The sequence below is a fragment of the Salminus brasiliensis genome, chromosome 25 (assembly GCF_030463535.1).
Source record: "Salminus brasiliensis chromosome 25, fSalBra1.hap2, whole genome shotgun sequence".
In the NCBI taxonomy this organism is placed as follows: Eukaryota; Metazoa; Chordata; class Actinopteri; order Characiformes; family Bryconidae; genus Salminus; species Salminus brasiliensis.
This window is the reverse complement of record NC_132902.1, coordinates 27,820,865-27,835,886: the sequence shown is the minus strand read 5'-3', so window position 1 is coordinate 27,835,886 and position 15,022 is coordinate 27,820,865.

The following is a 15,022-nucleotide window of genomic DNA, read 5'->3' as shown; positions in this document are numbered from 1 at the left end:
TAAAGCCCCCAGCATTGAGGAGCTGTGGAGCAGTGGAAGAGCTGTGTTCTCTGGAATGATGGTGGTGGAGCTCCATCCAGTACTTTTGGATAAGTTGGGAATGCTGGATGATAAAGTGGGATGGTGATCGTCATCCATCATCCTGACCTCACTAATGCTCTTGTCAGTGATTGCAATCAAATCCTCACAGCAATATTTCTCCGAAATGTAGTAGAAAGTCTTCTTTAGGGACAGTAGAGACAGACTCCAACTCTTTTTAATTCCCTTGATTTCAGATGAAACAATGAATCAGCAGGTGTCCCAATACTTTTGTCCATATCGTGTATATACCGTTGAACCCTTTTTACTTAGTGTGGGCAACTGAAATGACCATACAGCTTATACATGATGTCTGACCTTCTCACTGTGGGATGTTTTAAGGAAAATACACATAATAATAATGTCACAAAGGGTTCTTTAAGCAAAGCTATAATGGTTCCATAAAGAACCATGTTTGTAAAAGAGCTGCATGAGAACCTTTTTCATTGATGTAAAGAAATATCTCTTTGACAAATATGGTTCTTTATGGTTCTTCATGATTCTTCAATGGTATTGTTCCTTGACCCTGGTCCTGGAGGCACCCTGCCCGGCACATTTCAGTGGACCCCCTGCAGCTCTGAAAGGGCTTGTTAATCAGCTGATTAGTGGAATCAGGTGTGTTGTGGAGGACAGGCTGCCACCAGGGCCAGGGTTGAGAAATACTGTTCTATGGTGTCTTTATGGCAATTTTAATTTTAAGAGTGTAAAAGAATATTTAGATATGTTTAATAATGTAGTATTTTTTTATTCCACAGACTGCAAAAAGGGTTCTATATAGTACTGAAAAAGGTTCTTTGACTCAAAACAACAGTGGAGCCCTTTTTGGTGGCTTATACAGGGTTAACCTCTCATTATTGAGAAGAACCTTCCTGACCAAGCATTCAAACATTGACATGGCTCTTTGAGTTGCCATTGGTTCCATATAAAACCACTGCCTTTTGATGAACCTGATTTTAAGGCAGTAGTGAGGTGTGTTATTCTGCAGGCAGATCTTTTATTTTAAGCAAAAAGCATAAGCAAAATTATCTACATTATTTTTGTACAATATTAGCAAAATATCCTCAAATACAATCTGATGCCTTCACAAAATAACTTAAATAAATAGTATAAACAGTTAGACAATCTTATTATACTATATTAATGTTCTCCAATAATGGGAACTATTACACATACTGATCAGGTTTTGGGTGGCTGCTCATGCTGGGATGTGGTTTCTGCAGTGGTGTTCGGGCTCTCTGTGAGCTCTGGGTTTGCACGCTGCTGTTTTTAGCTGTGGAAGTGTTGTGTTCTTACACTTGTGTTTGCTCCCACAGCTCCTGCCTCGGCTCGTGCTTTGTAAGCTCGGCGGCAGCAGCTCCAGGAATATTTTAGCGGAGTGTGCAGGTTGCTCCTGGAAGCCAATGCAGGGATGCATGCAGTCCGCCTCATCCGAGCACGGCCTGACAGTGATGGAGCGCAGGTACAGTGTGTGACCTGACATGAAAGCCTAAAGCAGATTGGATTGGACCACCCTGACAGTGCAGCTCTGCTGGGATACACACTCTGGGGGGGGAGGTGGGTGTGTATGCGAGGGTGGAGGGGGGGGGGGGGGGGAGCTGCTGAATGTCTTCCTCTTACAGTGCAGAACCCAACTGCATATCTCTCACTTATTATGCAAGAATGTGGCTCAGTTGTGTTTCTGAACATACACAAATACTGTGTATATATACACACACACACACACATTCTATCTATCACTATATGATATATGACATACACTGACTCCTATTCCACTCACTGGCCAGTTTATTAGAAACCTTACAGCGTGCTTCCACTCACTGGCCACAATATTGGAAACAACTACCTTGTGCTTCTTCACTGGCCACTTTATTAGAAACCCCTACAGTGCTTCCACTCACTGGCCACTTTATTAGAAACCCCTACAGTGTGCTTCCACTCACTAGCCACTTTATTAGAAACCCCTACAGTGTGCCTCCACTCACTGGCCACTTTATTAGAAACACCTACAGTGTGCTTTCACTCACTGGCCACTTTATTAGAAACCCCTACCTTGTGCTTCCACTCACTGGCCACTTTATTAGAAACCCTACAGTGTGCTTCCACTCACTGGCCACTTTATTAGAAACCCCTACAGTGTGTTTCCACTCACTGGCCACAATATTGGAAACAACTACCTTCTGCTTCCACTCACTGGCCACTTTATTAGAAACCCCTACAGTGCTTCCACTCACTGGCCACTTTATTAGAAACCCCTACAGTGTGCTTCCACTCACTAGCCACTTTATTAGAAACCCCTACAGTGTGTTTCCACTCACTGGCCACTTTATTAGAAACCCTACAGTGCTTCCACTCACTGGCCACTTTATTAGAAACCCTACAGTGTGCTTCCACTCACTGGCCACTTTATTAAAAACCCCTACAGTGTGTTTCCACTCACTGGCCACGATATTGGAAACAACTACCTTGTGCTTCCACTCACTGGCCACTTTATTAGAAACCCCTACAGTGTGATTCCACTCACTGGCCACAATATTGGAAACAACTACTTTGTGCTTCCTCTCACTGGCCACTTTATTTGAAACTATGGAAGCAGTGTTACAAGCCGTAGGTCATATTTTGCTGTGCAGTTGATCTGCCCTCCTCTACCCCATTCATCACTGGACCGGGTCTGACCACAGGACAGCTGCTGAGCAGATTTTATTTTTCATTTAATTTCACAGAACTGTAGAAGCTCACCCCAGTTCCTCCCCTGTCGACTCATATGGAAAGTGTTCTGGACTTTTATCAGACACTTTATCAAAGCTGTGGCATCTCGTCTGTAAGAACAGGGAAGTCCATTTGATGGCACATTCATGTGATCCTTATTACACCATGTCAGCATGTGCACATGACCCATATTTTCCAGCCTTGTTGGTGCCAGAAATGTGTCATGGTCATTTATGCAGTCATCCTCAACAGCAGGACCTTCTGTACAACACGTGTCCAAAACTTCACATTTCTACTTTCCTTTTTTCGAACGTGGCCGCTGACCGTTTGTGGCAGTGATGTAAAAGACCTAAGAGTTTATCTCTGTACTGTTCACTTCCTGAGTTCACACAAACCACTACTGTACCCTTTCACCTCTGAACCTTTGTACCTGTATTACAGCCCATGTGTTAAATATCACTGCTGCCTCTCACATTTCATCACTGTCCAATGAAAAGCATGTATCTCCAAAATAACTTACTTAACTTTGAATGGAAGTCAATGTAAAATAAGAGTTTATGTCAAGTAATTTAGAGCATTTCTATTGGTCAATTCATCCAGAATTATTTACACAGTGTACAGAAGCAGCTACAGGGATTAAACCAAAAATGGAGATACCTGGTTTTCATCGGACAGCAGCGATATGTCTGTAAGAAAGCAGAAACGACTGAACTAAACTGAACTGCAAGTGAATGAACTAAATTAAACTGATTCGCTCCAAACTGAAAATAATCATTATAATTTCAATGAATTGAACTGAACTGATTCAAATGTAAAATAACTCCACGCCTGCTTGAGTATCCTGAGTAACCTGAGTATCCAGACAGGAAGCGAGCAAGCCTAGCTTTGACCCGTGAGTAGTCAGGAGACCTACTCCTGGATGTGGGTGTAGCGCCGGAGCTGACCTTACCACATCGGTAACCTACGAGGAACCTCAGGGCATCCTAAAGGCTCCATACGGTTCAATTCTCGGTACCAAATGGTGGTGTCGAGGCTCCTTGAGTACCCCCCAGTCCCAGGTGAAACTCATGAGTAAAACAATGAACGATTACAACTGAACCAAACACACATGAACGTAAATGAACATGAACCGATTCACTGAACCAAACAAACATGAACGTAAATGAACATGAACCGATTCACTGAACCAAACACACATGAACGTAAATTAAACGGAAGTTCTTATACAGTCCTAATCTGAACTTAACTGACCTGGTCTGGAACAAACTGAATTTAATTCACCTGAAAAGAAATGATCAAACACTCAAATTTACCTGAACTGGATTAAACCAAACTCTACTTGAATCAATTAAAACGAAGTGAAGTGAACAGAATGGAATGAGTCTGAACTGAAACTGACTCAAACTCAGATGAACTGAATTAAAGTGAATTATACTGAAGTGAAGTGAAGCAGTGTGGACAGAATGGATCAGAGCTAAACATACTGAAATTAAGATAAACTGAACTGAACTGAATTCAATTCAATAGGTTACATTACATTAAATTAAATGAACAGCACTAAACTGGACCGAACTGAACTTTCATTAAATAGAACTGAACTGAACTAAACCTTGCGGTGGACTGGCGCCTTGTCCAGGTGTATTTCAGCTTTACATCTAATGATTCTGGCCCTTGCAATGGACTGGGACCCTGATCAGAGAGAAGGGCTTAAAAAGATGGATGGATTTTTAACTTAATGGAGTTAAATTGAAGTGAACTGAACAGAACTGAGTAGATTATGTCAAGCAGACGTCACGCTGCATTATCACTTTCAATAGAATTACTGTAGAATAGAGGCATTTTCAGTGCCATTACTGTTTACTAGATTCTTACTACCTCCTGCTGCCATCAAAGCTACAATCAACGATCTGAGAGAGTCACTTTAAAGCAGAATTTTTTTTTAATAATTTTACAAAATAGATAAATAAGAAATTAGAATATAAATAAATAGTTAAACTCTAGTCTGTAGTAATGCTGGTGCATTTCTATTGGTTAATTCCAGAGGTGTCAAGTGATGAAGTACAAATACAAAGTAGAAATGTTGGTTATCTAAACTTTACTGGAGTAATAATTTATTTTTCAGAAGACTTTTTACTTCTACTTCTTACAGCCTCGTTCCTCCTATTTCATTTCCCTTTGTTTTCATTCCGGCTCGTCATCAATAAAAACCCTCTCCAGATAAATCTCTCCATCCGGAAAGTGTGAGTCTGACGTGATTGGATGAGAAGTGTAAACAGACACCATTCTGACTCCCTATTGGTTTATAAGCGATCCGTCACACCTGTAGTGCACTATAGACCCCTGTGGCGCGGCCTAAGCTTTCGGCCTTTGTTTTCCTCCCATTACTTTTACTTTTCTACTTGAAGTCGTTCTGAAACCAGTACTTTTACACTTTTACTGGAGTAAAAAGCTTCAGTTGATTCTTCAGCTTCTATAGAAGTCTTTTAAACCCTAGTATCTCCACTCATTTCTACCTGAGGACCTGAGGAATGAATGTGAAGACTTTTGACACCTTTGATTAATTCATCATGACATGTTTACACCAACAATAAAGATGAGTACTCGTGGGGTTTGGATGTTTTTGATGTGACAGCAGTGATGTGTGATTTGTATTTGTGTTGTTTCTCCAGCTATCTGAATGTGTGTGTGTGTGTGTGTGTGTGTGTGTGTGTGTGTGTGTGTCACTGGCAGCTGGATGCTGAAGACCAAAAGTCAACACACTGGATCCATTACACACTCTGTAACCCCATGGAGCTCCAGGGAGCACGGTGGCTACAGCAGGACAATCACACTGTTGTTAGTCAGTGGAGGAGGAGAAACGGCTCTCCTGCTGGAAACACGGGTTCGGTGGCTGCAGCCCAACAGCCACGGTGAAGTGGTGCACTTGAAAGCAGCTCTACAACGTTCTGCATTCGGTTCCACAAGACAGAATCAGAACAATATGAGCCCGGTCTCGATGGGCCGCAGTCTGGGGGAGAGAGACACAAATGCAAATGAGCAGCACTTAAGCTAACAGGCTGCGGAGTAGACACAGACTGAGCTCCTCCAGAGAGAGTTAGAAGGGCTGTCTGACCTCTGGAAACCACACACACACACACACACAGATGTTTGTTTTTATAGCTTGTCAGGACATTGGGGGTCATTTATGTACTTCATAAATGCCTTCGTAAGTACTTTACAGGAGGAGGATAAACCCTGCTGAACTTCAGTGTAATTAAGATGTTATCCAGGTCATTTTGGAGCATTTCTATTGGTCCATTCATTATGAAATTACACAGGTATAAAGAACAACTGTCAGATTCACATTATGGGGAACGTGTGTGAAAGTGAAGGTATCTATGTTTAAAGTTATATGTAAGTATCTATATATAATAGTATTATGAATATACAGTATAAATGAATTTTAATGAATTTACATGAAGTAAACAGCATTATACAGAACTGATCCGATCTGAACTGATCTGAGGTAAATCTGAGTTAAACAGAATTAATTTAAGTAAATTAAAATAAATAAACTGAAATGAAGTGAAACTGAACTGAACTCAACAGAACTGATCTAAACTGAAATAATAATCTGAATTAAGATCAATTTAACTGGATTAAATTTGGCTGAACTGAATTAACTTGAACCTGATTTATAATTAAAATTAAAACTGAAATGAACTGAATCTAATTTAACTGAACTGGGAAGTGAGGTGAACACAGTTGAGTTGAACTCTAAACTGAAGTGATTCAAATTCTAATCAACTGCACCAAACTGAACCGAATGGATCTGTTTGTGAACATGAATATGCAAATTTACTCTGTTATGCTTTAACAGGAGGCTGGGGAGTTAGGGGAGTGTGCATTAGGCTATGCCAGAAGAGCAAGTGGTCTTCTTTCTATAGTCAATTATTACTGGTTGTACTGGTTGTACTGGGAGGAATTTTGGTTGTGCTGGGAGGGGTTTGGGTTGTACTAGGAGGGGTTATGTTGAACTAGGAGGAGTTTGGGTAGTACTGGGAGGGGTTTGGGTTGTACTAGGAGGGGTTATGTTGAACTAGGAGGAGTTTGGGTAGTACTGGGAGGGGTTTTGGTAGTACTGGGAGGGGTTCTGTTGAACTAGGAGGAGTTTGGGTAGTACTATGTGGAGTTTAGTTGCACTGGGAGGAGTTTAGCTACACTGGGAAGAGTTTGGGTTGTACTGGGAGGGGTTATGTTGAACTAGGAGGAGTTTGGGTTGTACTGGGAGGAGTTTGGGTATTACCAAGAGAAGTTTAGTTGCACTGGGAGGAGCTTGGTATGTACAGGGAGGAGTTTTGGTTGTAATGAGAGAAGTAATATGTGGCTCAAATGTGACTCAGACCAGCTCCAGAAGGGGTTTGAGTGACTCTGTTGTAAGTGTGTATTGATCAGCCTGGTCTCACAGTTTTTAATTGGTTGTTTTTTATCGTCCTGTAAAACGATCTATTATGAACTCTAATGACGAAGAAAGACTACAGGGGACTCCTATTGGAGTCGACTCAACTGGGAATCGACTCACAACAGAGAGACGACTCTTCAAATCAACATCACTGTAGAGAAGCAAAAACTACAAAACGGTATAACACAATTTTATCTTAAACTGCATCTAATCCTAATCCTAACCCTTATCCTAAACCCCTTTTCTAATCGTAACCACACTGCAATGATGAGTCCTTATTGTTTCTCCAGTAATTTCGGTCCAGTCAAGCAGTTTTATTTTTCTCACAAAGTTCATACACAGCAGGATTTTCTCCAGCATCATCCCCCAGCATTGTTTTGTAACCTGAACCTCAGAAACCAAAAGATCAGTGTGTGTTTATTTGACATTTTCTAATAAAACTGTTATTGTAGCTCACTTAGAGCTGCTGAAATGTCCCCACAACCACAAAGCGTTCATATTTCCCATCATTTCTGGGTCCTGTAGTCCCCACAACGACTTAAAAACACACACACAAAAAATATTCCTTCGTCTTCTCAAATCTGCCCTGTTTCACGTCTCCTAGCACAGTTGGAATCACTAATCAGATATTCCTCGGCCTGCGTGCTGTGTTTCAGTGCACTGTGGAGGTTTCCGTGCTATGTGTTTTAGTCTAAGGCTCCTCGTAGGGGTATTATTCAATTACGTTAATTGCCAGACAGGTGTCAATAACTCTATTATGCTTTAACAAGAGGCTGGGGAGTTTGTGCATTAGGCTATGCCAGATGTGCAAGTGGTCTTCTGTCTGATATAGTCAATTAAAACGAGCCCGGTGAAGCTCGGCGAAAGCTGAAATTGCTTATATTTCTCCTGCTGGCCTTGGAAAAGTAGGTTAGAGCTGGTTAACCACATTACTCGCAAATGGTGTTTTGGTACAATTATAAGCCATGACACCATTAACCAATTAGATGTCGATATACACGCTTCCGAACATCCCGTCCAGGCGATCCAATGGCTCATCACATCGTCATCTGCCTCGCAGCTGCTCCCAAACTGCCCAGGCTATGCTCTCATTTTTTATTTCCCACAATTTTTTTACGCTCTACATCCAACCGCGATGTTACGGCAGACGCCGCAATCTTCCTTCTCCATTTAGGGTCTTTATAATGCGCCGGGATGCTGTGAATATTAATGGGCTTCCACCCCAGCCTCCCTGTGTATGCCAGGAAAGGGGGAAACACAGGCAGGAATCTAATAAGGCCTGATTGTCAACATGGCACTGTTTGTTGTTTTGACTGCAATTAGGCTCCCCCAGCCCCTGTCCCCCCTGTGCTGATGGGAAAAAATGAACACGGCGGCGGCGGCAGCAAATCATTATGACACCCGGCGATGAAGGTCAAGCGCTTTTTGTTGGGGGAAGACAATTAAACCAGAGGAGGCACGGCCTCCTGGGGCGAGGATGATCCACATGCCTCTACAGCACACTTACGTGTCTTAGCCTTTTACAGCACTGACCTTTCTGTGTGGGGTATGGGGGTCATAGTACCATATATAACATATATAGCATCTATATCTATATTAATGTATAATTTCTACACTGCCATTACTCATAATGTCAAAATAAAGGCATTTCTGTGGCTGTTTCTGTTTGATTTGAGGATGTCTGTGTAGTGCAGTTATTACGCATATTCATACAGTAGAAATGATGCTTAAATTAATGTAAATTCATTTAATTTCAGCTCAGTATAATTATTTAAACTGTTAAACGGGGTGTTAAAACTGTTATGTTCAGGTCATTTCACAATTTCTGTACATTCTAATTATCAACACTCCTAACAGGTGTTAGATTCATGGATTCATGTAATCTCACCATTCCTGTACAGTAATTATCCTACAGGTTCTATCAGCACTTCATTGGCTCCCAGTTAAAAGTACACTGAGATGCTGGAGCTGTCGTCTCGCTGCTTGCACACAATCACTCAGGTTTGTGAACGGTGGAGCAGATGGATGCTAGCGTTTCAGGGAGCTCCCGTGTCTGTGTTACCTTCTGGCTCTCTCCTTTTAATTAGACTGTTATGGTCAGAACTATAAAAAATACTAAAATATAATAACAGGTGCACCTACAGTCTTCAAATTCACTCAATGTAATGGGAGTATGGATAATTTTGGACATATATTACATGTTTTGCCTAATGTTGATCATTAGAAGCACCACTAACAAAAGGTTCATGCAGAAGAGGGCCTATACGCCTCTTTAATAGCTCCCACAGCTCAGGTTCTCATTCACTAAAACACAGCACAGTTCAGTTTTCGGTGCCGTTTCGGTTCCTCATAAAGCCAGCTTTCCAACATCACGCTCCAGCCACAGTAGCTGAGCGCTAGCCGGAGGCTATAGAGACAATGGCCTTGTCTGGGCAGCGTAAGCCCAACAGGAGATCCGTTTACTCCATCTAGAAGGCCCCAATCAAAAGCAGGAGGATTCAGGTGGCTCAGAGCGCCGTAGCCTAAAGCTCGGCATCTCTGCAGCTCTGAGACGCTCCGGCTGAGCTGAGGACAGATGAGTCTCTGATAAAACGGCTCTTACCTGTTTCAACTGAGCCTGAAAAGGATTCTCTTTGAATTATTGCATTGCTGCTTCTTGGCAGGCATCTCCTTCTACATCACCTGCCCGGTCCCCGAGCCTCTGGGCTTCATGCATTAGCCATTGTGAGACATAACTGCAAGGGAAAGTCTTTGATGAAGATTTCACAAAGAAAGCAGCAGTGTTTCTAGTAAATCCATGAATAAAATATGTGTTCGTTATGGAGTCTGACTTTTGTGTTTGATGCCACATTTAACACTGAAACAGACCTACTTACACGTATTAGCATATGGAAGTACCTGTCCATTAGATTAAGGGAAACAGATCTCCACCTCAGCCACAGTCATCCACACTGCCTGCCCAATCTATCACAATGTATACAGAGCTACCCTACATCCACACAGTCGTCTATACCACCTGTCCATGTGACATGTGAGTAAATGCAGGAGTATGATGTTGATCTGCACAGCAACACCAATGCAAATCATCAGCAAGAGCATAAACGGAAGATTTGTCAAGGCAGCCACTAAGATCACTACATTTCACTCTGCTGGGTCTTTATGCTTTGAACTTGCTCTTTACCCTATAAACCACAGAAGAACAGGTTTTGGTTCATAGTTTATTAAATCTGATCTGTAATAAAGCTGAGTAGTAAAATGTTTCTCCTACACTGATAAAAAAATAAATTGGCAGGTAAAATAATCCTAAATCTGGTTAAAAAAAATATTTCATTTGTTTTTCAAATCAAATTCTAGACTTTTTAGAGTTTTAGAATTCTGTTTTTTTTGAGTGCTTATTTTCTATTTATTACATTATTTTATTATGATTTTATTATCATAATAACACTATGATTATATGATCATATTATAATTATCATAGTATTATGATTTTATATATGTTTTAATACATTTGTAGATTTTAATTGCAAAATTAAGTGTTATCTGATAATTGTCCTGGTGTTCTAGGCCAGACATGAAGGGATGAACACCCCAAGAGATGGAATCCAATGCAAGGGGGTTTATTCAAACGAACAAACATAAAACACCAAGAGTAGGAAAAACGTGAGCAGCAATGAGAGGGCAATAACGTGAACAAAACCAAAACGTGACACAAATGGCGAACATAACAGACCTAGATCTGGGAGGAGTTGGGAGCTGAGCGGGCACTAGAGCAGTGCTCAATGACAAGACAAGGAGAACTGGGGAACCAGCTGCTAGACAAAACGGCAAGGCCGACCTAACCTGAAATGGTAGTGTGCTGCTGCGAGCGTGGGTCACCTAGCTGGGACATGGGTACCCAGTGAATCCTGACAGTGAGCGAGGGAGCCTCACTGATAACGTGGTGAGCAGAGTGACCTGCTCCTGAACGTGGATACCGAGCCGAGGCTGCCCGTAGCACACCTCTAGTCGTACAGGGAACCTCTCGGGCGACCTCAAGGTTCCAAACGATACAATTCTTGGCACCGAATGGTGGTGTCGAGGCTCCTTAAATACCCCCAGTCCCAGGTGAAACACATGAACCAAACAAACTGAATTATGAACCGATACAAGTGAACCAATCACATGAACGAAAATGAGGTGGAAGTCCTTATTTGGGCCTGTGGGCGGCGGCTCGGAATCACCCCACGGGAGGACGTGATACCGAGGGGCTGACAATGATCTGCTGATCTGCTGATATTTCTCTATTTCTATAGAGATTCTCTAGATTAAATCAAGTAAAAATGTCCAGAAATACGTTTTTAAATTAGAATAATGTAATAGTTCAATTAAAACTAAAACTAAGAAATAAGGTGATTTTACCTAAAACTGTGTAAAACAGTCACTTAATGCCAATAAGTAGATGATGTGTTATTTACTGAATGAAGAACTGTGATATTTTATTATCATTAAAGCAGATTAAACCCGTCTGAGCAGCGGGACGTGTTCTGGAGGCTGAGCTTTTGTGGAAAGATGCTATCCACCTCTCCATCGTGCTGAAGAACCTTCCTGCAGCATTTTCAGCCCTCCTGCCCGAGCGGCGCGTTTGGTGGCTACATCATGTTTTGTCGTGCTAGGCTACATCCGTCTCATAACGACGTCGTCTTGTAGAATTAATTGCACAAATTGCTGATAAGAAGTGAGCAGAAGAACAGAACTTTGAGCAGATGAGCAGAGGTGAACACACGTAGCGGCTCGCCCCCGCAGCAGCTTTCTCCATTTCTCTATTGTTCGAGAAACAATCCTCCACCGCTGCGCTGCTAACCCTGCTAACGCTGTGGAGGAGAATCATCACTCACACAGAAATCATCTTTACCTCTTTGGAAATATTGAAACCTTATCAGTAATTGCTTCTTAGCACTTAGCTAATCCATTTTGCTCTCCCAGAACACGACGCAAACCAAACAGTAGAGCTGCTCCTCGCTGTAATTACTCCATATTACAGCCCTGCATGCCTGCCTACTGACTTCATTAGCACTGAAAACTCTGTAAACCACTGCAACTTACGGGCGTCTGAGCAAGTGACATCCCTTCATACTGCTCATATGATCTCAGATTATGTATTCTAAGATTATCATGAGAAATTTTACAATTATTTGAGATGTTTGATGCCATGATAGAGTCATTCTTTTGTTTTTTGCAGCAGTATTTATTTAAAAATAATAGAAACCCTTACATCACACAGCCTATATATGCCCAGAGGTACCCACACATTTATCAGACTCTCTTCTCCAGAAGTGCTTCACTATTTACCCAAGAAAAAGCTCAGCTAGTTTAAATAGACTAGAATTCAGATCCTCTAATCTTAGACTCTACTAAACACAAGTCAATATGCAGACCATAATACTCTACTCTTCACCCAAGTCCTCTCAGAAGAGGAGGGTCTTCAGTCTGGGTTTGAGGACAGCGAGCGCTGGAGCGCTGTTCAGACGCCCAGGGGAAGTTCGTTCCACCACTTGCAGGACAGAAAAAAGTCTGGACGCTCGTCTTCCGTGGATCTTAAAGGACGGCGGTCTAGCCGTACTTGAAGCTGGAAGGGTACACACAGCTGCATAATCTCTATAGTAAAGCCCTGACCAATACAACGGGATGCTCTGGCGAACATAACGCATCATCAATGTCCAATCAAAAGTGATTTTCCAAAATTGTGACTTTACAGGAGAAGGCAAAAATGCTTTTAACTTTGAATGGAAGACAATGGAAAATAAGAGACCGGTTCCAGGTCATTTAGAACATTTCTATTGGCACAAATATTATAATATTAATCCAGAGTTATTTACACAGTGTACAGAAGCAGGTACAGGGTTCAAACCATGGAGAAAACTAAACACAGACAAAAAGGAGATGCATGGTTTTCATTGGACAGCAGCGATATACTATAAAAATAGTAAAGCAGAACATGAAAGCTGAGGAAGTGAACACAAACATAATGTAAACAAACATAATGAAAAGTTCTGTGTTGTTTGACTGATGCAGGATTATTTATTATATCCTTATAAAGCTCTTAGTGTCAGAGATCGTTATGGTAAATACACTCAAAGAAAAATGAGCTGATGCTCAGGAGTGTAGCTGCTGTAGCCTACAGGCAGAATGTATACACATACACACACACACACACACACACACACACACACACAGTCATTCACTCACTCACTCATACAAACCAAAGGTGAAAAATGCACATATGCAAATAACCCACAATGTCCTCTGATCAGTTATCAGGAATATAATAATAATAATAATAATAATAATAATAATAATAATATATTATAATAAGCCGTTATCGCTTAGTAGCTGGTCCCCCAGCTCTCCCCCTTTTGTCTTTATAGCGCCGGTCAAGTGACACTTAAGTTAACCCCTGTTTAACCCAGGCCCACGCCAGCTCAGCTCCCAGTTCCTCCCAGTCTGAGGGTCGTTTGGTTTCGCCCTCTGGTTTGTCACGTTTGTGTTGTGTTTACATTTGTACCCAATAGTTGCTGCTTCTTTTGCCTCATTTGCCCCTTTATGTATCCTTGGTTTTTGTTAATAAACAACTTGCTTTGATACCATCTATGCAAATAGGGGCAGTGGTGGCTCAGCGGTTAGAGCGCCGGGATATCGATAACAGGGTTGTGGGTTCGATTCCCGGGCTCGGCAAGCTGCCACTGTTGGGCCCTTGAGCAAGGCCCTTTACCCTCTCTGCTCCCCGGGCGCTGGAGTTGGCTGCCCACCGCTCTGGGTGTGTGTGTGTACTCACTGCCCCTAACACGTGTGTGTGTGTGAGTGTGTATTCACTACCAGATGGGTTAAATGCGGAGGACACATTTCGCTGTACAGTCCACACTGTACAGTGACGAATACGTGCACCTTTACCTTTTTACAAATGTTCATCCCTCTGTGTCTGGCCTAGCAAGCCATGACACATCCAAAAATGATTTAGGATTTAAAATTGTGCTTTAATTGTTATTTTAAGAAACTAAATAAGAAAAGAAAATTTAGAAAAACAAGAAATTAACAAAATACCACTAAATGATTTAACTCAATACAGGGAAAAACTGCTAAATCCATAACACAGTCTAGTAATACCATAACAACAATCTCATAATAGGATCAAGCCTAGATTTAAAATCATCCTCCTTTCCTGAACATATTACCATTCCTGTTCTAGATTCCATAACTCAAAGCATTTTATTTGGTGTATAGCTCCTTAAACTAAGTTCAATCATTATTGTTCCAGTACAGAGAGTGCTGGTGGTTAAGAAGAAATCCGCTCTAGGCCAGGGTGGAAAGTTTATTCGGGTATTTTAGGTTTTAACCGTCGGAACAGAGTGGATCTTCTCAGATCGCCCATTTCTGTTCCTGACAGGTGTGAAGACATCAGTCAGAGCCGTCACATGAACCTGCAGCCTTACTGCTGATGAAGCTCCTACTCCTCAACACCTGCTATTTATAGCGGCTAAAAGTCTGTAAACGTGGACTAAAATCCAGGCCGAATCCAGCCTTTCAGATGCTGGGACTGTATTTAGCTCTGCTCTGTGATGTCATACAGTGTCAGGGTTAGCACATAGTCTAGTCTATTAGAGATTACCGAACACCTCCACATGCACTGAGCTTTAAGCAGAGTGTAATTATTCAGGCCTGCAGTTAGCACCAAAGCTAACAGGTGTACATAAGCTGCCATTACTGCTTAGTGATGTTAGTATCGTACCTTCAGTGTAAAGCTATATAAACTAAATTCAGATA